This window comes from Pinus tabuliformis, chromosome 8, assembly GCF_031772625.1.
Source record: "Pinus tabuliformis cultivar Carrire ecotype Pingquan chromosome 8, CPIR1, whole genome shotgun sequence".
NCBI lineage: Eukaryota > Viridiplantae > Streptophyta > Pinopsida > Pinales > Pinaceae > Pinus > Pinus tabuliformis.
The window spans coordinates 1824749726-1824773826 of record NC_142294.1 but is presented as its reverse complement, the minus strand read 5'-3'; positions in this window follow the sequence as shown (position 1 = coordinate 1824773826).

The following is a 24101-nucleotide window of genomic DNA, read 5'->3' as shown; positions in this document are numbered from 1 at the left end:
CTGCTTGATTTCAGTGAATGCTTTTTGTCGTTTTGATGTATGGTAGCTTGTAGAAGCACCGTTTCAGTTTTTTTTCACACCTTAGTGCTGTCGCATGCATGATACTTTTTTGCATGGAAAGTTGTCGTTGCAGCAACTCTCTGTTTGCATGAATGATCATTCACTCTTGTTTGCACTCATCTCACTATGCATCCAGACTTCTCATGTTTTAAGTCGCCCGTCGACTGGTATGGGCTACCTTGGCTCAGACCGTGCCCTACCCGGCTAGCACTGCGCTTTCCCATAAGCGAAGGCTCTTGCCTTCCCTCCAGAAATTGCACAAGTTTGGCCCTGCACTGACCTCCAGACTTGCATTGCGCAATTCATGGAGGCAGTGTCCAGCTGGCGCCAGAAATTGCGCAATGCAATTTGCTGGTTGCATGTCACCGCTGACTGAAATTGCACATTGCGCAGTTTTAGTCCTCAGCAAGCTAGGCTGGACTATACATTGCGTAGTTCCAGCAGTTAGTCAACCTCCTGACATCCCGAACTGTGCCTTGTGTAGTTTTGGTAGTCAGTCTCTCGACCTCCCGACAGAAATTGTGCAACCTTCGCGATCAATCACACAGGTGTGTTGCAAGCTAGTCCTCAAGTTTGTTATGGTTTTCGACTGATAGATTTCTTGCCATGAGTGTTGTTATGTCTTCAGGCATCATAGGTGTTCTTCTGTCTCTGAGCAGCACAAGTACAATGACCTTCAGGAGAACAAAGTCAAAGGACACCGTTCAGAGCCCAACGGGGTTTGCAGCCAAGCAAGTGTCTATGAGCTCGCCTACCTATGAAGACATCAAGTTGTTCATAGACAAGGACATCAAGATAATACGACAGCAACACTATAGCAAGCAGCACCATCAGTAGCAGTAGAAGGCAGCACACCTGCACTCAATGGATGCAAGGGGAAGGTTGTTGACAACATAGAGGCGGAACAAAGTTGAAAGCTCAAGCAGATCCACTTGTGATGAAAGGAACTTTGGAGACTGACGCTATGAGGTGACAACATGACATGAAGATTGCACGAAGGTAAAGAACGGAATTGAGAAGGATTTTCATGTGCTAAAGCAGCAACTCAAGGAAGAACATGAGCTACATAGATGAGAGAATGAGTTGTAGCAGGAACAGGTACAACAAGGGGCAAACCTCGCACAAACGTAAGAAACTGTGCCCGTACAAGTTATAGATCCATCCCAGCAGCTGGCACGAAGCAGATAAGGTGAGAAGTGTTGTTGATCGCATGCAAGGGAATTTAGTAGCATGCATGTCATTGTGCGCATGCATGCTATCCCACCCACTTGGCACACCCACCGAGGTGAAGACAAGAAGCAAGTCCAACTGGAGCTGAACATGTATTTTGACAAGTTGATACGCATGACCACTAGCACATGCTTGGAGAGCAGCATAGACACTGTGCATCAACATGTTGCCGGCCTGGTCGCACCTAGGACGACCATGTGCATGCTATCAGATGAGTTGGATAGAGGAGTCATATCTGTGCACCCGGAAGGCAAGAGTTTGCTTCAGCAAGATGTCACCACCGAGCTCATGGACACCATCACGGATAACCGAGCTTGGCATCAGCTCACCACCTTCGATCATCACAAGGATGTCAAAGAGTTGGTCTCACCACAACGGTCCAAGTGTCAATGATGTCTTGCATGGCTTGCTCAAGCCATTTTGTCTCACATGGGCACATGTGCATTGTAATGAAATGTCTGGTCAAGTGGAAGTTCAAGGTCGATAGCTGAATGTAACAGTCATAGAGTAGTTGAAGAGTCATGAGGATAGATGAACGGTCTCAAAGGGGAATGTCAAGGGTCACCCCAACCTTTGCTATAAATAGTACCTCATAACTCATTATATATGCTTTTGGTCAACCAAGCTTTCGATAAGACTATCTTAGAGAGAGCTTGGACAGTATTGTAACAAGCCTTGGCTTCTCCAATGCGCAGAGCTAGTATATCTCTTTAGAGGAGCAGGCAATTGTGGCTGTAGCGTTCCATTGTCAGAACTAGTGGTTGGACATGGATGTATTGTATGACTGGAACTTACACTTCTTAATATAACAAGAGCCAACACGTTTCATGCATATGTTGTATTGTATTTCAGCTATCTTGAGTACTCTAAATGATATATGTATATGTTTGCTTACACATGCATGTGTAGCTTTCTGTATATGTATGTGTGAATATTTATGAAATGTGATGTTGGTTTTACCATCACTTTGGACTGCTAGCTAACTTGCCTTCCATGTTGTGATGCATCTTTGCTCGTGTGTTCCCTTCTTAACTTAGTGTTATCACAGGTTTCCAAGGGGCGCACTCACCTCACCCTCTATGTGTTAGAACTGCTCATGCACCTTTCTTGACTTACTACATGTGTCACACTGATCTATATTTGTATGATTAGTTTTGCTGTGCTAATAAAAGTTATAGATTAATAAACATGTGCTTGCTTCTTTCTTTTTGTGTTGAGGTTTCCTTAGTTGTTGGTGCTTACAAACAGGTAAATTTCCTTAAGTTAAACAAGACATTCATGAGAAAAATAACTTCAAAAATGAATAATGAACAACAAACATGTATAGTATAGCAAACCATCAAAGAGACACATTAACACGGTGTTTTGATGAAGGAGTTCACCCCTCCTAGGCTACATCTCCTTGGTCTAGATTCCATGGCTTAGGCCTCTGTATTAGCTCAATGTGGCAAAAATGTTGTTTACAAAGCTCTATGGCTCTTAATACATGCACCAATGTGTTCAAAGGGTCCAAATTAGCCAAGAACACTTCTTTCTGATCTCAATTTGCTTGAAATTTAAGTAATTTATAGCTCAAACAATTTTTCTTAGAAAACCTTCGCTAAATTTAGAGAGACTCCAGTTAATTCCGCCAAAACTGGTAGTTCCACCGAATTTGGCGCTCCCTCCAATATCTCCACCAACTTAATCCATCATTAATGGAGAGTTAATTGGCGGTTAGTCATAATTACAGGCGCTAAATGCGCTCAGTGTTGGTGCAAGCCCTTGGTCATGTGTTTGAAGGTCGGATGGGGTGAGGGATGGTTCCCACCACCCTGTCGTCAATCATAGGTGCGGCAATAAATATAAGTGTGCGCTACTTGTTGCAAATGTGTGCCCTTTGGTGCATTGGGAAGGTTTATGAAGTAGGGTGGGGGAGGTTGTGGGTTCCATTCCTTGTCCCTCTGGTCTTCATGTTTTTTTAACATATATTATATGCCAACTTAACTTTGACTTATGCACCATAATTTAATGTGCTATTACCATAATGTTTATGGTCTTCATGTTTTTTTAACATATATTATATGCCAACTTAACTTTGACTTATGCGCCATAATTTAATGTGCCATTACCATAATGTTTATATGTCATTCGGACTTTGGGTTAATGTACTTGATATTTAATTTATATATATATATATATAATTTAAAAATTATATAATATAACATAAAAGTTATATATAATAATATTTAATTAAACAATAAAAAAAATCAAATTCCACTTTAGAGGCCAATTAGGCAATTTCCCTTGCACTCAACCACACTAGCAAATTGGAGGTGACACTTGTCACAACCCCATTGGGCAAAAAATGAGGAAGATTCCCCTTGCTGACTGCACTGCTGACTCGATTGCCATGTCATCATTCTGTCCCATTCTACACTTTTTTTAGTTGTTCAGAAAAACGAACAACATGACTTTTCTCCTTCATCCGGACTCTGTTTTCGATGAAACGAATTGTGTTGCAATCATCTTGATGAGTTGGATGTAGCCATACAATTTTCAAACCAATATAAGAACTTTGAATTTTGAGCTAAATACCGAGCACCTGATCATTCCTCCCCACTAGAAGCCTTTTGGACCCCAAAAGATACTTTTATCTTACAAGTAGATGAGGGTATAGTTTCCTCACCTTTCTAAGCTCGATCCAATTGACTTTTGACGAATATGTTTCCTTGAGATCCTCTCTAAGGAAATCAACGCTCACTTGCCTTGAGGACCCCATTCTATACCTGTACTTGTCTTCGCCCTTTTCAATCTGATCTTGCACTATTTGTTGCACCATTTTCAGCCGTTTATAGAAACTCATGGTTCTATCCATGTTTCCATCAAAAGCAACATCCTTTTTACCATGATGACATAACAAAATATAATGCAAATAGATGACAAATTTCACTACTTGGTTTTCTTGACTTAAGCCAGATTGTACATCTTGAAAGTATGAAATATTTTGAACATAACTTTCATGTAAAACATAATGACGCTTGAATACAAAAGTTACATAACCAATAGGCCTAAAAGGCATAACAATAAACATGTTGCTTATACCTTTTACCTTCGAACCAAGTGAAATTTTTGACAAGTATCCATCCAATGAAAGTGCATGGATCCTTGCAACTTAATATTTACACCACGATAATATTTTGAATGACATAAGATGGTGAAGTTGCTTGCATAAACCTGAAAATCAAATGAATCTTTCAAGTTTGAAAGAGCATAAATAAGAATTGAACTAATCTTTTGGTTTGAAGCAACACATGCCTCTTTCTGTTTGCCTCCAAACTGGAAGACTTTGCACACACATGACAATGCATGCCAAGGAGCTTTGAAAGGAAATGTCAACAACAACTCTCCTCCAACATTGGGCTGCTCCCAACAAACCTCTTATCAAAATGACGATCTTGGGTGTTGACCAATCAACTATTGCATCCAAATTGGAGAGGCTTGCCTTCAACTTACCTCCTCCAATATCATGACCCAAATGCATCAAAGAAGTGAAACCCAACTTGTACTTTGATATCTTCAAAACATCAAACAATTTCCCTTCATAGATGACATGTGCATAAGAAAACTTTCTAAACATGTTTATCTCACCCAAGCGGACAATTTCTTCAAGAAAGGACTCTTTTTTACCATAATTCAAATTCATGTATGTAATAGAAGTGCTACAAAGAACATACATGATTAAAAGCCATATAAAATATTCTTGTTTGGTGGTATGTATATTCCTGCACTGGCCTCTTATTACAACTTTGCTTTGGCTAAAACTACTCATTTTGTCCTCTTTCTTGAAATACTTATCATTCCTCTTTGGGACCATAACCATCGGTGCAGAACATGGCATAAGAGATGATTGAATGAGCCCATCGTTCAACAAACTTTTGCATTGCATTAGTGTCTCTACACTTTGCAATTTTGTCAACCCTTGCATGCTAACATCACAAAGAGAAATGTCTTGCTGGAAAGATATTTCATGTGAAGTTTATTTCTCCTTGAAGGACGATTCTTTCAAAACCTGAAATACCTCATCACTCTGATGAACTGAACTGACCAAATCAGAATTGAAACTTGCATTACATGCGACAACATTTTCATAAACAATATCATCATTTGGCTTGAACATGAGAAGTACTAAAGTTTTACTTGAATTCACTATTCCTTTTGCCTCCCCTACATTAACCAAAGAAATGTTCAACTTTTTGTGATGGGCTCTCACTATGTACTCCACACCATCCTTGAACAAGTGATACTTGTTCTCATGGCAGTAAAAGACCACTTTACGATCATACAAACATGGACTACCCAACACCACACCTGAAATATCAAGTGGTACCACATCTAACTCTACTTCGTCAACAAAATTTGCAGTGATTATAAAATTAAACACACATTTTCTTGTAACCTGTAAACTTGTGTCTCTTCTTATCCATCCCAAAGGGTATGATTTATGGCGAGGTACAATTTCAAGATGCAATCTATTGACTAAGTCTTTAGAGATTAGATTCGCTTGTGATCCAGTATCGAAGAGTGTGTCAATCTTGGTGTGTTTAGATATGACCCTAACATGAAATAACTCAATTCGTCTCTTTTCATTTGGAGTAGTAGTAGTGTTACAGTTATGTGAACTAGTGCTTGCAATATCTTGTTTTCCTTTGATTCGCATGACAGTGATTTTATTTTCATCACCTGATTCAGAACCTAAATCTTCTTGAGTGATAGCAGTGGTTTTTTGTTTCCCTTTATTATTGAACTTATTTGGTTGCATTTTTGGATGCAATTTCCAGCAGTGGGCTTCATCATGCCCCTCTTTGGAACAATGTTTGCATGTGATTTTCTCCCCTTCTTTCTTCACACTTGCATTCTTCTTTCCCTTCCATTTTCCTCATTTCTCTTTCTCTTTACCCTTAGGTGGCTTTTTATACTATCATCTTCATAAGTGTTCTTTCCTCTAGATTCAAGATGCGTGGCTTGCACACATACTTCATCTACATTAATTGGATTGAACATAAGAATAGTATGTTTCAAATAGGAATGTAAACCCCCAATATATTTCAGTAGTGTATCTTGGGAATTCAAATTCACTCCTAATAACAAAGCCCTTTTTATAAACTCCTGTGTATAATCTTGGATTATTTGACCTTTAAGCTGCCTAAAATTCTGCCAACTCATAATAGATTTTTTTCACATAGGCTAAAGGATAAAACTGTCTTTTAATTGCAAAAACAAATTCAACCCAAGTAACGGATATCTTACCATGGATTCTAATTTTGTCTCGAGTCTTTGCTTCCCACCAAACTAGTGCAGATCCTTCTAGCCTTAGTGAAGCCAACTGGATCTTTATGTCGTCTTCTTGAAGGTTCTGAATTCTGCAGTATACCTCCAACTGTCGAATCCAATTGTCTAACTTTTTTGCATTCACTTCTCCATTGTACATGGGAAAATTTGAATTTTATGTCCAATTTCTGTAATGGAGTTTTTCCTTTTGGGGTTTTTGAATGAGTATGGGAAGTGGTGGTAGTGGAAGATAACGCTGTGTGAGATGATGAAGATGATGAGGAAGATGATGAGGATGGTGGAGATGGAGGTGGCTTTCCACCTTTCCCTTTGGAATCCTTCTTCTCATCTTTTTTGTTCTCTGAGCTTCCTTCTACATCTGGAGGTTTAGAACTCTCTCCAACCATTCTAGTGTTCCTCTCTTCATAGATTACTTTAACCATCTCAGTCAAAGTGTAGAAATCTTTCTTGAATTCTTCCTCTTCTAAAGAGGGACCTCCAGGCTCTCTTTCTACAGACATAATGGTTATGGATTCAGGCTCAGAAATTTGTATTGGTTGTACCTCTTCAATCTCAATTGAAGGCAAAACTTGAGGAGATTCAAGTGTAGCTGGAATTGGAACTTTGGGTGGTGGAGATTGTCGCATTGTGGCTTTCCTTCTTCTGGGCATTACCTCAGGAGTTGCAACCAATAGCTTCCCTTCTCCTCTTTGCAACTTTAACCTTGTAAGAATCACAATTTTGCAACCATTAAAACCCTAATTGTACAAACTCATGCAAACAAGCAATTCAACCTTGTTCTCTGATACCAACTTGATCTATATTTGTATGATTAGTTTTGTTGTGCTAATAACAATTACAGATTAATAAACATGTGTTTGCTTCTTGCTTTTTGTGTTGAGGTTTCCTTAGTTGTTGGTGCTTACAAACATGTAAATTTCCCTATGTTAAACAAGACATTCATAAGCAAAATAGCTTCAAAAATGAATAATGAACATCAAACATGTACAATACAACAAACCATCAAAGAGACACATTAACACAATGTTTTGATAAAGGAGTTCACCCCTCCTAGGCTACATCTCCTTGGTCAAACTTCCATGGCTTGGGCCTCTGTATTAGCTCAGTGTGGCAAAAATGTTGTTTACAAAGATCTATGGCTTTTGATACCTGCACTAATGTGTTCAGAAGGTTTAAATTAGCCAAGAACACTTCTATTTTATCTCAATTTGGTCGAAAATTGAGTAAGTTATGGCTCAAATAGTTTTTCTTAGAAAACCTTCGCTAAATCTGGAGAGACTCAAGTTCAGTCCGCCAAAATTAGCAGTTCCACCGAATTTAGCGCTCCCTCCAATATCTCCACCAACTTAATCCGTCATTAATGGAGAGTTAATTAGCGGATAATCATAATTATGGGCGCTAAACACGCTTAGCGTTGGCATTGGCCCTTGGTCACATGTTTGAAGGTCGCGGCTGGCTCCCACCACCCCGTCGTCGGTCATATCTGCAACAATAAATATAAGTGTGCGCTACTTGTTTCAAATGTGTGCCCTTTGGTGCATTGGGAACGTTTATGGAGTAGGGTGGGGGAGGTTGTGGGTTCCATTCCTTGTCCCTCTGGTCTTCATATTTTTTTAACATATATTATATGCCAACGTAACTTTGACTTATGCGCCATAATTTAATGTGCCATTACCATAATGTTTATTTGTCATCCGGACTTTGGGTTATTGTATTTGATATTTAATTTATATATATAATTTAAAAATTATATAATATAACATAAAAATTATATATAATAATATTTAATTAAACAATAAAAAAAAAATCAAATTCCACTTTAGAGGCCAATTCGACAATTTCCCTTGCACTCAACCACACTGGTGAATCGGAGGTGACACTCGTCACAACCCCATTGGGAAAAAACTAAAGAATATTCCCTTTGCTGATTGGATTGTTGACTCGGCTGCCATGTCATCATTCTGTGTCATTCTGCACTTTTTTTAGCTATTTAGGAAAATGAACAGTAGGCCTTTTCTCCTTCATCCAGACTTTGTTTTCGATGAAACGAATTGTGTTGTGATCGTCTTGATGAGATGAACACAGCCATATAGTTTTCAAACCAGTATAAGAACTTTGAATTTTGAGCTAAATACCGAGCACCTGATCACACACCCTTGCTACCAACAGGGACATCTTACTTGCCTCTATGTGAAACTGCAGTCAAGGCATTACCGTACGACCCACTGCTGGGACTCCTACACCAAACGATTTGAGGTCTAATTGGGACTTCTTACCGGGGAGATCCCCTTACATATTGGTGGGTCCAGCACCGTCAATATTTTGGCACTAGAAGGAGGGCCAGATGAGAAGCTGAGAATCTCTACATATCTATCATGACTAACTACAGGGTTGCTCTTCCGAAGTGTATGTCTTATGGAAACAACTTCCTTATCTCAGAAAAGCTCTTGGATAACTTGTCACATAAAACATACGATGGTGGAGGCCATGTAGCGTTGGTTAAGCACACGATTGACGTTGTAGGCTCATGCGAAAGACATGGAATCTTTGAAGAATACATGACCTGCGCGTTGTTCGTATACACGCTTCGAGGGCACCCAATGCACTGGTGTGCCATGCTGTCTAAAAAATCTATTCATTCTCTTGCTCATCTGGTCGTGGAGATAGACCGTGCTTTTAATCACTTTAACCGTAAAGCACTCGATCAAGAAATTCTGAAATTATGGAAAGCACCCGATGAATCCATTGAATAGTTTTACACACACATTTGTAATCTTGAATACTGATTCCCCAAAGATGAAATTTATTGGGAATTTATCGATTGGAGATTTGAGTATCTTCTTCACATATTCGAAAATCCGCAATTCTTGAAATCATCCGAACCCCACTCAACACACTTCGGTGTGGGAGCTGCACAATCACATGTAGGCACAGTTGTTGTCACAAGTGACTGTCTGACTTCACCTCATCAAACAGTTCCACCATCACAGAGTGATGTGGGAGATTATGCACACACATCTGTTAAACTATCACATCCTCCCACCCCACCTGCTCTTGATATCTGCGCAGATTTGGCTTGCAAGCCTGTTGGTTTTCACATGGATTCATTCCCTCAACCTCCGTCCCCGTGTTTTGTTGAACCTCCGAATTGTACTACCTTGTTCTTTTCTATTCCGGACCCCTCACCTGTTGTGAACGAGGATCAAGCTGTTGACAGAGTTGGTGTTATGCAACCAACTTGCGCCATCATTCATGATGAGTGTGTGCGGGAATCTAAAGAAGAACCCGTGGTGAAGGATGACTCCCTTCTAGCCGCGCCTCATCCGCTTTATTTTGACATCCCTTGTGATTCTGCCATTGCTAATTTCCCCTGTAAAAACTCATTTCTGGATGTTTCTACTTTCGATCATTCACAGGACACGTTGGATGTCAGTCTGTCATTACATTGCAAAGAGGACACATCTTCCTCCAAAAATCTATCCAATCCGTCATCTGTCATTTCTGAAAACACAGAGGGTGAACATCCTTGCTTCTAATCTACCCCTCTGCATGATTCATCAAATCATGAGGATGCTGACAAATATTCTGAATTTAATGATCTTGGTTGTCATGATCTCTCCACTTCTTCATCTGATCACGATGTTGATTCAATCGTTTTTAATCTGTTTAAGACACTATTCTGCGATGATCTATCTGTCGGTGAAGTCGAAACCCCCCAGACTGTCAAGGCTCTTCAGCCCAAGTTGATGGTTATGTAAGGTCCTTGTTGTCCTGAGGTTGTTTTCACTTCCGATCAGGAAATTGTTGAAACACGTAAATCTCCTCATCACTCTCTACTTTGCATTGAAGATCAACCAAACACCTAGATGTTCCTTCCTCCACTCGAACTACACGATCCCATCACTCATGCATTGGAGGAATCTTACACAGCAAGCACACTTTCACATTGTAAGTGGTCTACCTTTCTCACGTTTGCTTGCATGTCACAGTAAAGAGAATGCATATACTCGACATCTACACGCAATGTAGCACAACACCATGGCAAGTCCACAAAGTACATGTCATGCACTTTCACTCATTTTTGTTCTTTGGACGCTTGTAAACTTGGAGTGTGTTTGTCTTCACTGTTATATCTTTCTTGTTTAGTGGTTCGCATAGCTGTCTTGTTCGTGAACCATGCCTTCACCAACATGGGTCGACCAATGCGTCAGTGGCTGCATTGGAAATATCACTTCACGTGATCGGGCCCATGCACTGTTAGCTTAGGAGTAGGAGTAGTGTTTGCTTTTGACTTTTTTGCATGCATGCATGTTTGCACCTTTCCTTGTATGTTTGTTTGCTTGCTTATTTGTTTGCTTACTTGCTTTGCTTTCGCATTTTTTTTTGCTTCTTGCTTTGCTTTTTGGTTTGTTTTCTTACTATTGTCTGTAGGTTAGTTTCTCATGGGCCGTGTGCAACTCTTGAAACAAGCTGGGTAAAGTAAAAGAGAATTTGTACGACTATCAACATTTGGGTATCTGTTGTCCACTTTCTTGTGTAAGAACTTATTACTTTTAGTCCATGATACATCGATGGAAAATGATTACTGTTAGAAGTGAACCTTGGTGAAAACACAACACTTGCGTGCTAACTAGTGTCACCTACTTTAGTTGGTTGTTTTTTGGGTTAACCCTTCGAGCTCAGTCAAGTAGAGTAAGGTGAGGTGGAAAACCTTAACAAGCACATTAGAGGTACATATAAACTACTTCTCAGAAGGAACAACCTCTTCTGCACTCAATAAGTCAGAATCCCTCTTCCGCCTCTGAAATGAATAAGTGTTATGCACAGTTATGAAAATGAAAAAATGAAAAGTGAAAAATTTCCAAAAAAATGAAAAATGAATAAGGCGAAAAAAGAGAAAGTCTTCTTGCACAGAGAGGTGATGCAAGTAACTCCACCGGGGTATTGACCAGGCTCGCTAGCAGTGGAGCAATACTTGTGTTCCTATGTGACTTCGTCGGGGCACTGTCGAGGCCTGCTGGCAGTGGAGCAACACCAGAGATGAAACTAAAACTCTGATGACTATACTACTTGTGCACCAATATACCCCTCATCCCCAATTGAAACAACTATGTTGGCTTGGCTTGGAATGTGTTGACCGACCAAGGGCTTGGAAAATGCTACATCTTACAATCAAGCAAGTGTGGAAACCAAGATGAACAAAGAACTGAACAATACTTCTGTAGTTGTTAGACTTGCTTTTCACGAACAAGGTCCATTCAGAGAGTTGGGGTTCTACCAGTGTGTCACCAAGTGTTGTAGCGGATACAACCACCCTCCAAAATCTTGCCTTAGCTTCATTTTGGAGCCTCACTACCAACCATCCTCAACAACATGTCTTGCACAGTCAAGTACACGAGATTCAGTGGTTTTCTAGCAGATTGCCAGCCTATGCATGATAGCTTGTTGCATCCCCCTCAGAGGATGTTTCTTCAGACTTGGTCCAGCTGCAGGCTGAGAAACTCCCTCAAGAAGTTACACAATTCTCGAGGGGAGCCAGCCTTCCCTCCAGAAATTGTGCAATCCTGACTGGCAGCTCGTTGGGCTCCAGAATTGCGCAATTCTGCCTGTCAAGCTTCACTAGAAAAATTGTGCAATCTATCCCAGCAGGACTGCTCAGCCCAGAAATTGTGTAATTCTGGGCAGCAGTCAGTTGCTCAACCCATAAATTGCATAATCCCTCTAGGAATCCAACCCAGCTCCCTCCCAGAAATGCACAAATTTTCCCATCAGTCAAGCAACCTGTTGCATGTGCCATTGGGTTTGTTGAGAATAGCAACAAGTAATGCTAAAAATAACATTCAAAATATTCCAAATTTAATTTGTCCTTGAATTAAAATTCGAATTTAGTCTCACCAAATGCTTGAAAAATAATTAATTAATTCATCTTGGATTAATTAGTTGGAGAAATTCAAGTTAAGTATTTGTGAAGTCATGCAACAGTTATCCCTTAAATTAAGGAAATTATCCCTTAATTAAGGAGATAAGATTGAGTTGTATTTGAGCTGTAATTAGTTAGCTCAGTTTACTGAGTTAAGTCCAGTTAAATTAGTTCCAAACAGTTTGAGGAACTAATTGTGAGTTCAATCAGTTAATGCATGCATGCATCCAACTAGTGTACTCCAGATAACTGAAGATTCTCTCATCAGAAACTCATACATGTCTATTCAGAGAAAGACCCAGTTGAGCTAAATGTCAAGGACAGGTTACTATCAGTTGCATGAGTTTTCCTATAAAGGAAACTCATCCATGTAAAAAGAACAAGGTTCCTTGGGGATTGTGCAGTTTTACACGGTGTGAGATTAGTGTGAGAGATCAGTGTTACAATTGGTAACAATAGGATCACCCAGGAAAAACAACGCAAGGAAATAGGAGCTTGGAGGGCAGAGGAGAAGGCTTGTGAGAAGCTTTGATTGCCTGCGAGCATCCAAGAGGATTGTACTGAGAGCTGGCTAGCTATGAGAGCTAAGGCTTTGTATAATTCTGATGTATTTCCACCTTATATGATAATACAGATAGTAGGGTTTTTAGCTGAGGCTTTCCCCTGAGTATTTTCTGTGTTTAATGTGTGATTTAATCTTCTTCTCTGTTATATGTGTTCTGTTTGATCTTGCTCAAATCGATTAAGATTTCGCAAGTTTGATAGTAGAAGTAGATTAAGTATTTTGCTTTAATACATTGCATAATCAGTTAAATCTACAGTGAGAATTTCTACATGGTATCGGAGCTAGCTGATCAATAAAGAAATTTCTACATGGTATCAGAGCCAAGTTTATCGGAGCAGTGAACACTATACGAAGAAGAGAATTTGAAGTAAAATAAATAAATAAATAAATTTGAGCCGCAAGTTTGCAGAGCAGATCTGAAAATTTTTGTGAAAAATTTTCAGAAACAAATAGCAGATCTGGATTCCTTGCGAAAAAAATACCCAAATTCAAAAAAAAATCGGCTGAATCGGAGTTCGGATGAGGGAGATATTGCTGATTTAAAATCAGCTCTTTTTCCAGAAAATTTCGTGACGGCGGGAAAGATGAAACAGATTGGTGTGCTAGCCAAGAACCTGTATGCACTTGAGGTACAAGATGCATGCAAAGCCTTGACGAACAAGGCAAAGATTAGATACTTGGTGGTTGAGAGGGAGAGTAAATTACCTCTCAAGGTACAGCCCCAGAAGAAGTCTCAGACAATTGTGGAGGAGCCACGATTGGAGATGCTAAGAGGAGACCGAGTGGAGGTATCCACTCATGCAGAGACCTCTAGTAGGGGGAAATTTCAAGCCAAGTGGGCAGAGTGATCACATGCAGCTATACCTCCAGGTGTGATGTGGGGTGATGTGAAGTGATAGTCTCAAAAAGGCTGAAATTGGGCAGGGTTCATTGAGAGGTTTTATCTCATGGATCATACCTTGGTATGGGAGCCCAAAGTACATAGTAGCAGGAGGAATCAGTGGGATTGATGCAGTTAGAGATCAAAGTGACAGAGGCTAGAGCAGTCAGATACTGAAGAGCGTAGAGAAGGATTGACAACAGTGCAAAAAGGCTGAGTCAGCAGAAGCGCAAAGTTTTTAGTCGATAGAGGCAATAGAAGTCAGAGACTTTGATGACAAGGCATCATTATGATTCAGGTTGGATGTTTTTTGTTTCTGGAGTTGCTGAAGCAACAACACTAGAGAGAAGTGTTGCATGCAAAACATTCCAAAGGTTCAAGATCGGGATCGAGTTGAATTCCTTTCTTGTTGAGAGGGAGTATTGATAATAGCAACAAGAAATGCTAAAAATAGTGTTCAGAATATTCCAATTTTAATTTGTCATTGAATTAAAATTCAAATTTAGTCTCACTAGTTGCTTGAAAAATAATTAATTAATTCATCTTGGATTAATTAGTTGGAGAAATTCAAGTTAGAAGTCTTTGTGAAGTCATGCAACAGTTATCCCTTAAATTAAGGAGATTATCCCTTAATTAAGGAGATAAGATTGAGTTGTAATTAGTTAGCTCAGTTTACTGAGTTAAGTCTAATTAAATTAGTTCCAAACAGTTTGAGGAACTAATTGTGAGTTCAGTCAGTTAATGCATGCATGCATCCAACTAGTGTACTCCAGATAACTGAAGATTCTCTCATCAGAAACTCATGCATGTCTATTCAGAGAAAGACCCAGTTGAGCTAAATGTCAAGGACAGGTTACTATCAGTTGCATGAGTTTTCCTATAAAGGAAACTCATCCATGTAAAAGGAACAAGGTTCCTTGGGGATTGTGCAGTTTTACACGATGTGAGATCAGTGTTACACTTGGTAACAGTAGGATCACCCAGGAGAAACAACGCAAGGAAATAGGAGCTTGGAGGGCAGAGGAGAAGGCTTGTGAGAAGCTTTGATTTCCTATGAGCATCCAGGAGGATTGTACTGAGAGATGGCTCGCTGTGAGAGCTAAGGCTTTGTATAATTCTGATGTATTTCCACCTTGTATGATAATACAGATAGTGGGGTTTTTAGCTGAGGTTTTCCCCTGAGTATTTTCTGTGTTTCATGTGTGATTGAATCTTATTCTCTGTTATATGTGTTCTGTTTGATCTTGCTCAAATCGATTAAGCTTTCGCAAGTTTGATAGTAGAAGTAGAATAAGTATTTTGCTTTAGTACATTGCATAATCAGTTTAATCTATAGTGAGAATTTCTATAGGGTTGACCGGTTCCACCCAGGACTGAGCAAAACTGATTTGCATGCATGGAATGCTTCTCCCAAGGTAACATGCAAGGGCATCCCTGGATCCAGGGATCTATTTCTAGTAGCCAGAGGTTACATGCAAGGATCACTTCAGAAGCCTCCCGTCAAGTGTCTCTTTTCCTAGATTTGTGGCATGCGCGTCACAACCTCGATTTTATCAAAACTCATCAATTGGATGCTGCAAAGCTCATTCCTCACATCGACCTTTCAACTCTGACATCCCACATTGCATCTAGGAGTTGTCGGCACATTCAGCTCAGATGTCTCGGGGCAAGCCCACTTCTCATGTCTCACGCTGCTTTTTTGTCACTTTATGTGTTTCGCTTTGTGTGAGTGTTGTCTGCTTGATTTCAGTGAACACTTGCTGTCGTTTTTGTTCGCATCTCACTACTGTCGCATGCATGACACTGTTTTTCATGGACGATCGTTGTTGCGGTGACTCGCTTCACACACATGCATGCTTTCCCATTTTTTGAATCATGCACTTGTTGTTTGCATGAATGATTATTCACTCTTGTTTGCACTCATCTCACCATGCATCCATACTTCTCATGTTTTCAGTCGCCCGTCGGCTGGTCTGGGTTGCCTTTGCCTGGACCGTGCCCTACCCGGCTAGCATTGTGCATTCCTAAAAGTGAAGGCTCTTCCTTCCCTCCAGAATTTGTGTAAGTCTGGCCTACAATTGACCTCAGGACTTGCATTGCGCAATTCTTGGAGGCAGTGTCATGTTGGCCCTAGAAACTGTGCAATGCAGTTTGTTGGTTGCATGTCACTGCTGACTGAAATTGCGTATTGCACAGTTTCATTCCTCAGCAGGCCAAGCTGGACTGTGCATTGCGCAGATGCAATAGTCAGTTAGCCTCCTAACAACCCAGACTGTGCCTTGCGCAGTTTTGGCAGTCAGTCTCCTGACCTTCCAACGGAAATTGCGCAACCTTCACGATCAATCACACATGTGTGTTGCAAGTCAATCCTCGAGTTTGTTATGGTTTTCGACTAACAGATTTCTTGCCATGAGTGTTGTTATGTCTCTAGGCATCATAGGTGTTCATCTGTCTCTCAGCAGCACAAGTACAATGGACTTCAGGAGAGCAGAGTCAAAGGACACCGTTGAGATCCCAATGGGGTTTGTAGCTAAGTAAGTGTCTATGAGCTCGCCTACCTATGATGACATAATGTTGTTCGTAGACAAGGACATCAAGATAATATGGCAGAAGCATTACAACAAGCAGCACCATCAGCAACAACAACAAGCAACACACCTGCACACAATGAATGCAAGGGGAAGGTTGTTGACAACACAGAGGCAGAACAAAGTTGCAAGCTCAAGCAGATCCACTTGTGATGAAAGCAACTTTGGAGACTGAGGCTATGAGGTGATGACGCGACATGAAGATCGCGTGAAGGCAGAGAACAGAATGGAGAAGGAGTTGCATGTGATGAAGCAACAACTCAAGGAAGAACAGGAGTTGCATAGATGATAGAATGATTTGCGGCAAGAACAGGTACAACAGGGGGCACAACATGCACAGATGGATGAAAATGCACCCGTACAAGTTATAGATCCATCCCAGTAGCCGACACGGAGTAGACAAGGTGAGAAGTGTTGTTGATCGCATGCAAGGGAATTCAAAAACATGCAATTCATTGTGTGCACGCATGCGATCCCATCCATTTGGCACACTCACTGAAGCGAAGACAAGAAGCAAGTCCAACTGGAGCTGAACATGTATTTTGACAAGTTGATGCGCACGACCACTAGTACATGCTTAGAGAGAAGCGTAGACACTATGTATCAACATGTTGTCAGTATGGTCACACCCAAGACGACCATGCGCATGCTATCAGATGAGTTGGATAGAGAAGCCATATCAGTGCACCCGGATGCAACAAAGGCAATAGTTCCCTTCAGCAAGATGTCACCATTGAGCGCACAGACACCATCACAGACAACCGAGCTTGGCATCAACTCACCACCTTCGACCATCACAAGGATGTCAAAGAGTTGGTCTCACCACAACAGTTCGAGTGTCAGCGATGTCTTGCATTGCTTACTCAAGTCATTTTGTCTCACATGGGCACGTGTGCATTGTAATGTAATGTCTTGTCAAGTGGAAGTTCAAGTGTCGATAGTTGAATGTAACAGTCATATAGTAGTTGAAGAGTGATGAGGATAGATGAACGGTCTCAAAGGGGAATGTCAAGGGTCACCCCACCCTTTGCTATAAATAGTACCTCATAACTCATTATATAGGCTTTTCGTTAGCCAAGCTTCCGATAAGACTATCTTAGAGAGAGCTTGGACAGTATTGTAACAAGCCTTGGCTTCTCCAATGCGCAGAGCTAGTATATCTCTTTAGAGGAGCAGGCAATTGTGGCTGTAGCGTTCCATTGTCAGAACTAGTGGTTGGACATGGATGTATTGTATGACTGGAACTTACACTTCTTAATATAACAAGAGCCAACACGTTTCATGCATATGTTGTATTGTATTTCAGCTATCTTGAGTACTCTAAATGATATATGTATATGTTTGCTTACACATGCATGTGTAGCTTTCTGTATATGTATGTGTGAATATTTATGAAATGTGATGTTGGTTTTACCATCACTTTGGACTGCTAGCTAACTTGCCTTCCATGTTGTGATGCATCTTTGCTCGTGTGTTCCCTTCTTAACTCCGTGTTATCACAGGTTTCCAAGGGGCGCACTCACCTCACCCTCTATGTGTTAGAACCGCTCATGCACCTTCCTTGACTTACTGCATCTATAACACCCTTGCTACCAACAGGGACATCTTACTTGCCTCTGTGCGAAATTGCGGTCAAGGCATTGCCATATGACCCACTGCTGGAACTCTTACACCAAACGATCTGAGGTCTAATTGGGACTTCTTAACGGGGAGATCCCTTGACATGTTGACAGGTCCAGCACTGTCAACACTATGATATGATTCAACTCCCCAAGTATAGTTAAGGAAGTGATATCGACAAACCAAAACCGAACTGACCTTCCTTGGGAGATACATGAACCTCAGAGGCTAACCAACCACTCTAGGTGCCCAACCCTTAAGTTAACTTGCCTTTTGATTGAACTAGACCCTCACTTGCTCCCATGACAATCCCTCCATGTGATTGAAGCCTTGCAGTTGCTCCCATAGCAAGGCCTCCATGTGACTGTAGTCATTTTTAGGCATTTCTATGTCAGCGACCCTGAATTCTGAGCCACTTTTTCAAGACTAGGACTCAAGCCTCTACCTAGAACTTGATGAAATTCTCATAAATGGTAAAAAACAAGAAAAAAATTCCTCTAATGCAAAAATTCAACAAGGACCTGACCTGACTCATCCTAACAATGACAGGAATTTCGTCAAACACATCATAAACATGTAATGTACAAGTCATAAAAACACATATGGACATAGGGACCTCGTACTGATATGAGAATCGTCAAGAAGGTCTAATGCCCTCTCACATTAGCTCCATTATCATCTATTAGGTCATTCAATTGTTAAAATTTCATCTACTAACCAAAAGATGATGAGAGCCATAACTCAAGACTGTCATAAACCCATATTTATAACCAACATATAAGTAGATAAATAACAACAATAAAACAACCATCAAAGCCATATAATAACAAGTGCATTTACACACAAAACATAAGAGGAAAGAGCTCTTATTAACACATGCAAATATAAACCAAGTCAGGGACTTCCATGTACCACCTGACCATAGATTGGGCTAAACCAAATATCTCTTTCAGCCAATCACCCTCATGCCATGTTCCAAGCATGAATGTGGGATCTCATGGACTAAACCAAGAAAAACAAACCAAAGCTTCCAAAGGCCAAACCATCTCAAGACTCAACCAGTGATTCCACCTCACAGTTGGACGTCACTAACCATCACCAGATCGGTCTCTATCCAAGTTTTCCATGGCTGCAAAGCGTTTGTTCCAACCTGACTTCCAGGACTAGTAATTCAACCGACATCTATCGCTCGGCTCCAGAGCATTTTTCCAACCAAGGCTTCTAGGACTAGTAACTCAACCCACTAAGGGCTCCAAAGCATTTTTCCAACCAAGGCTTCCAAGACTAGTAACTCAACTCAAGTTGTTACAGGGTTGCCAGAGCGTTTGTCCAACCAAGGCTCTAGGAACTAGTAACTAAACCCACAACCAAAGGAACACAAGCACCAACTAGAAAACAAAGATAAAACCCACAACACCATGGATATCTAGGAAATGGAAGGCTAAGCAAAACCACCATCAATCCAAGCAATCCTCCATGCCAATGACATATCATAACCAAGAAACTACATGCATATGCCATGTATGACAAAACTAGCAAGGAAATCATACATGCAATTTGGTACCTGGAAGCAAAACCTGTTATAGTTACTGATCATGTTGTCCTCTTGTGCTTGCGTTCTTTTCCTTTTCCTCCTTTCTCAAAATCCAAAGTATGCCACACTCCTTCAAGAGTGCTCCAAGAAAACTCTAACTGTCCAAGAGTACGAGAGAGAGAATAGAAGAGAGCGCTCCAAGCTAAAACTTACAAAATCTTGTGAACTGATCCTCAAAATCCTTTTTATCAATGAGGCCTCTATTTTTTTCATTTTCCATTATTTTCACAAATAAAATGCCAATTAATGCCTCATGCCTTTCCAAAGCCTTTGTTAATTTCCATTGCCATTAATTAATCACAAGTGATGCCCATTGCTATGTTTTTGCCCAACATTCAACTTGGAATACGTGTCCCATGACCTTGTTTATTATTTTTCCTTTATTAACTTTATTACATGGATTTTTAACCCAGGGTTTTTACAGATCCCTTCCCCTTAGGGAAATATCGTCCTTGGTGTTCAATGACACCTACAACCAACAATACCACTAAGAAGTAAACATATTGCCCATGAAGCATTATAACTTAGCTCGTTGCAACATTTACAATGAACAACCTGTTGAAACCAAACCAACATAACCAACATGACAACCATACCGCTTATTGGAGCTTTATAACACAGCTCATGGCAATATTTACATCCATACACATATATACATATACCAAAATTGTTTTGCCTAAACCACAAATAAGGAAGGATACATAGCCCACATTTGATTAGCCACCTCCCATGTAGCTTCATCAGGCCCAAAGTGCTTCCACAACACTTTAAGTTGCTAGATTGCTCAGTTCCAGAGCATGAGCATCTTTCTCTGCAAAATGCACTGAGGTCCCGGCTGGAATTCTCGTTCTAGTTCTACCTGTAATAATACGAATCAATAACATGATCAACATCTTTCACATATCTTTTAAGCAATGAAACATGAAAAACATCATGGACCTTCACTGTCGGAGGTAGTGCAAGTCGATAGGCCATTGGTCCAATCCTCTCAAGGATCTCAGAAGGATCATAATATTGAGGTGCAAGCTTCACAAATGACCCAATCCTCGAGGGGTTCTTCTTGGGCTTGATGCGCAAGTGCACATGTTCTCCAACCTGGAACTCCTTAAACAACTTGTGTTGATCTGCATAGCCTTTTTTCCTGTCATGTGATGCCTTTATATTCTTCTTGATTACGTGCATTTCCTGTTTCATCTCTGTCAACATGTCTGGTCCTATCAATACCCTATTCAGTGGATCACTCCAACTGATGGGAGTATTAAAACTTCTCCTATAGAGTGCCTTAAACAGGATCATCCTTAGTGACTCCTGATACCCATTGTTGTAAGAAAACTCTACCAGTGGAATATACTCTTCCCACTTCCATCGTTGATGCATCACATACATCCTCAACATGTCCTCCAAGATTGTGTTAAACCTCTCTGTCTGTTCGCAGATGATAATTTGTGTTGAAGGCCAACTCTGTACCCAAACCTGCAAATAACGCCTTCCAAAACTTGGAAGTGAACTTAGCATCTCTGTTTGACACAATCTTCTTCAGAACACCATGAAATCTTATGACATCTTTGATGAAGACCTATGCTACATCGTTATCTAAATAAGTAGACTTCATTGTAATGAAGTGCGCTACCTTTGTCAATTTGTCCACTACAACCATGATAGAATCATGTTTTCTAGATGTCCTCGGAAAACCTGTAGTGAAATCCATGGAAATGACCTCCCATTTCCACCCTGGAATCGTAATCAGCTGTAGCAATCTACCTAGATGCTTACACTCAACTTTTACCTGTTGACAATCCAAGCACCTAGCCATAAACTCTGTCACTTCCTTCTTCAAATTTAGGAAATAATAGAACTTCTTCACCGCTTTCAATGTCTTTTGACATCCTGTGTGCCCTGAATATTACTTAGCATGAAATTCTCTCAAGATGAACTTCTTGAGTTCACCGTTGTCTAACATATAGATCATGTACCTAAAACTGACCAAACCATCTGTTGTGAGATGATAGTCCACATCTTTATTACCTGTATCCTATACTGTATCATGTGCCTAAGTTCCCTATACCTGTCATCCGGTTGTCGTGCCTGCAAGATCCAGTCATGTAGATCTTTCATGTAAGAACTCCTAACTGCTATATGATTTACTTGCACTCTTTCTCTAAGTGCATTTGCAACCCTGTTTTTTTCCCTTTAATGTACCTGATCTCAAAGTCAAACTCACTGATCGTGTCCAACCATCTAGCTTGTATGGAATTCAGATTCGGTTGGTCAAACAAGTATCTCAATACACTATGATCACTCGTCAATATAAACATCCCGCCAAGAATATAGTGCCTCCACATCTTCAATGCATGAATGATCAATGCTAACTCAAGAACACGTGTAACATAATTCTGCTTGTTCTCATTCAGTTTTCTTGATTCATAACATACCACTTGTCCCTCCTGCATCAAGACTCCACCAAGTCCTCTCTTGCAGGCATCTGTACACACCACAAATTCTTTATCCAGATCTGCAATCTTTAGAACTAGAGCATTTGTCAACAATTGCTTCAACTGCTCAAAACTTGTTGCAAATTCCTCTGTCCATTCAAATATCTTACCTTTCCTTTGCAACGATGTAATATGATAAGCATTATGCGAGAAGTTCCTAATGAAGCTCCTATAATAACCTGCTAACCTTATAAATTACCTTACCTCATCCACATTCCTAGGAGATGCGCATTCCATAATAGCTTTTATCTTTTCTGGATCCAGTGTTATGCCTTCCTTGGAAACCACATGTCCCAAATAATGTACCTTTGTCTGAAAGAAATTGCATTTGCTAAACTTGGCATACAATTGATGCTCTCTTAGCAATCTACACATTGCTGCTAAATGTTTGGCATGTTCCACCTCATTCTTCGAATATATCAGTATATCATCAATGAACACAATATTAAACTTGTCCAGATAAGGACGCAACACAATATTCATCAAGCACATAAAAGTAGTTAGAGCATTAATTAAATGAAAAGGGAACTACAACAAACTCATAATGCCCATACCTGGTCCAAAAATCAAACTTGTAGATGTCCTCTTCTTTAATGTGTACCTAAGGGTATCATGATCTCAAATCAATCTTCGAGAACATCGTTGCTCCCTTCAATTGGTCAAACAAGTTATCAATCCTCTACAATGGATACATGTTCTTGATCATCACCTTGTTCAACTGCCTATAGTCAATGCATAACATGAGAGTACCATCCTTTTGCTTCACAAATAAAATTGGTGGACCCCAAGGTGACACACTTAGCCTAATATATCCCTTGTCAAGCATTTACTTCAACTGTAACTTCAATTCCACTAACTATGGTGTGCTCATCATGTATGGTGCCTTTGATGTTAGTGTTGCCCCTGGTACCGACTTATTAGAAAAGTCCACTTCCTTGTGAGGTAGTAACTCTGGAATCTCTGCAGGAAATACATCCTGAAATTGTTGTAGAACTGGGTACTTGTTCAAGACATCTGCATCCTCAACATCCTTACCTTTATCACTAGAAATATGTACTGCAAATAACACATACCCTTTCCTGCAACTGCGCTTTGTATGCATTGTTGTCACCATTTTAACTGATGTTGTCTTCTTCTTACCCTGCAAGATCCTCTGTTCTCCATTGTCATCCTGTTGGCTACCTATAGCAATAGGTTTCATATTTCATGATTGGCTATAGAAGTTCCAAATATGCTCTGCTTTGATCATGAAAAGATCACATATTTCCAAAGAAGTACAAGGTGTGTAAATAGATTAATGCATCCCAATTTTGATGGATGGTCCAACAGCCTAATCTGGACCATGTCATGTTTTAAATTGCAGTTGTAGATTAGAGAAAGAAGTCTGTCCAAACTGTTTAATCTTGGCAGACAAGTAGTTCAGGTAGAGAAGAAAAGGCTCCCAACAGCTTAATCTGGGACCTTGGAAGAAATAAGGGTAGAAGTAGATAGAAAAAACAAAAGAAAAAGCCAAAGAAAAGAAAAGGCAGGTAAGGGTCTGCAAGTCCAAGTGCACCCTCCAAGAAGAACAAAAAATGCTAGGCAAGTAGTTGGGTAAGTAGTTGGGGTTGCAGAAAGGTTATCCTTGCCATTGCAGGTGTGTTGACTTTGTTTACCAAAGCAGAGTTAATGAATTAAAAAGGGGTTCTTCTTCATCAGGTTGCAGCAAGCAAAGGAGCATGTCTAACCTCCCTTTTCCCTTTTCATATCATTTACTAACATTCCCTCATCACTTGAGATTCATGGAAGAATTATGGTTTCATGGTGGTTCTTAATCTTTTT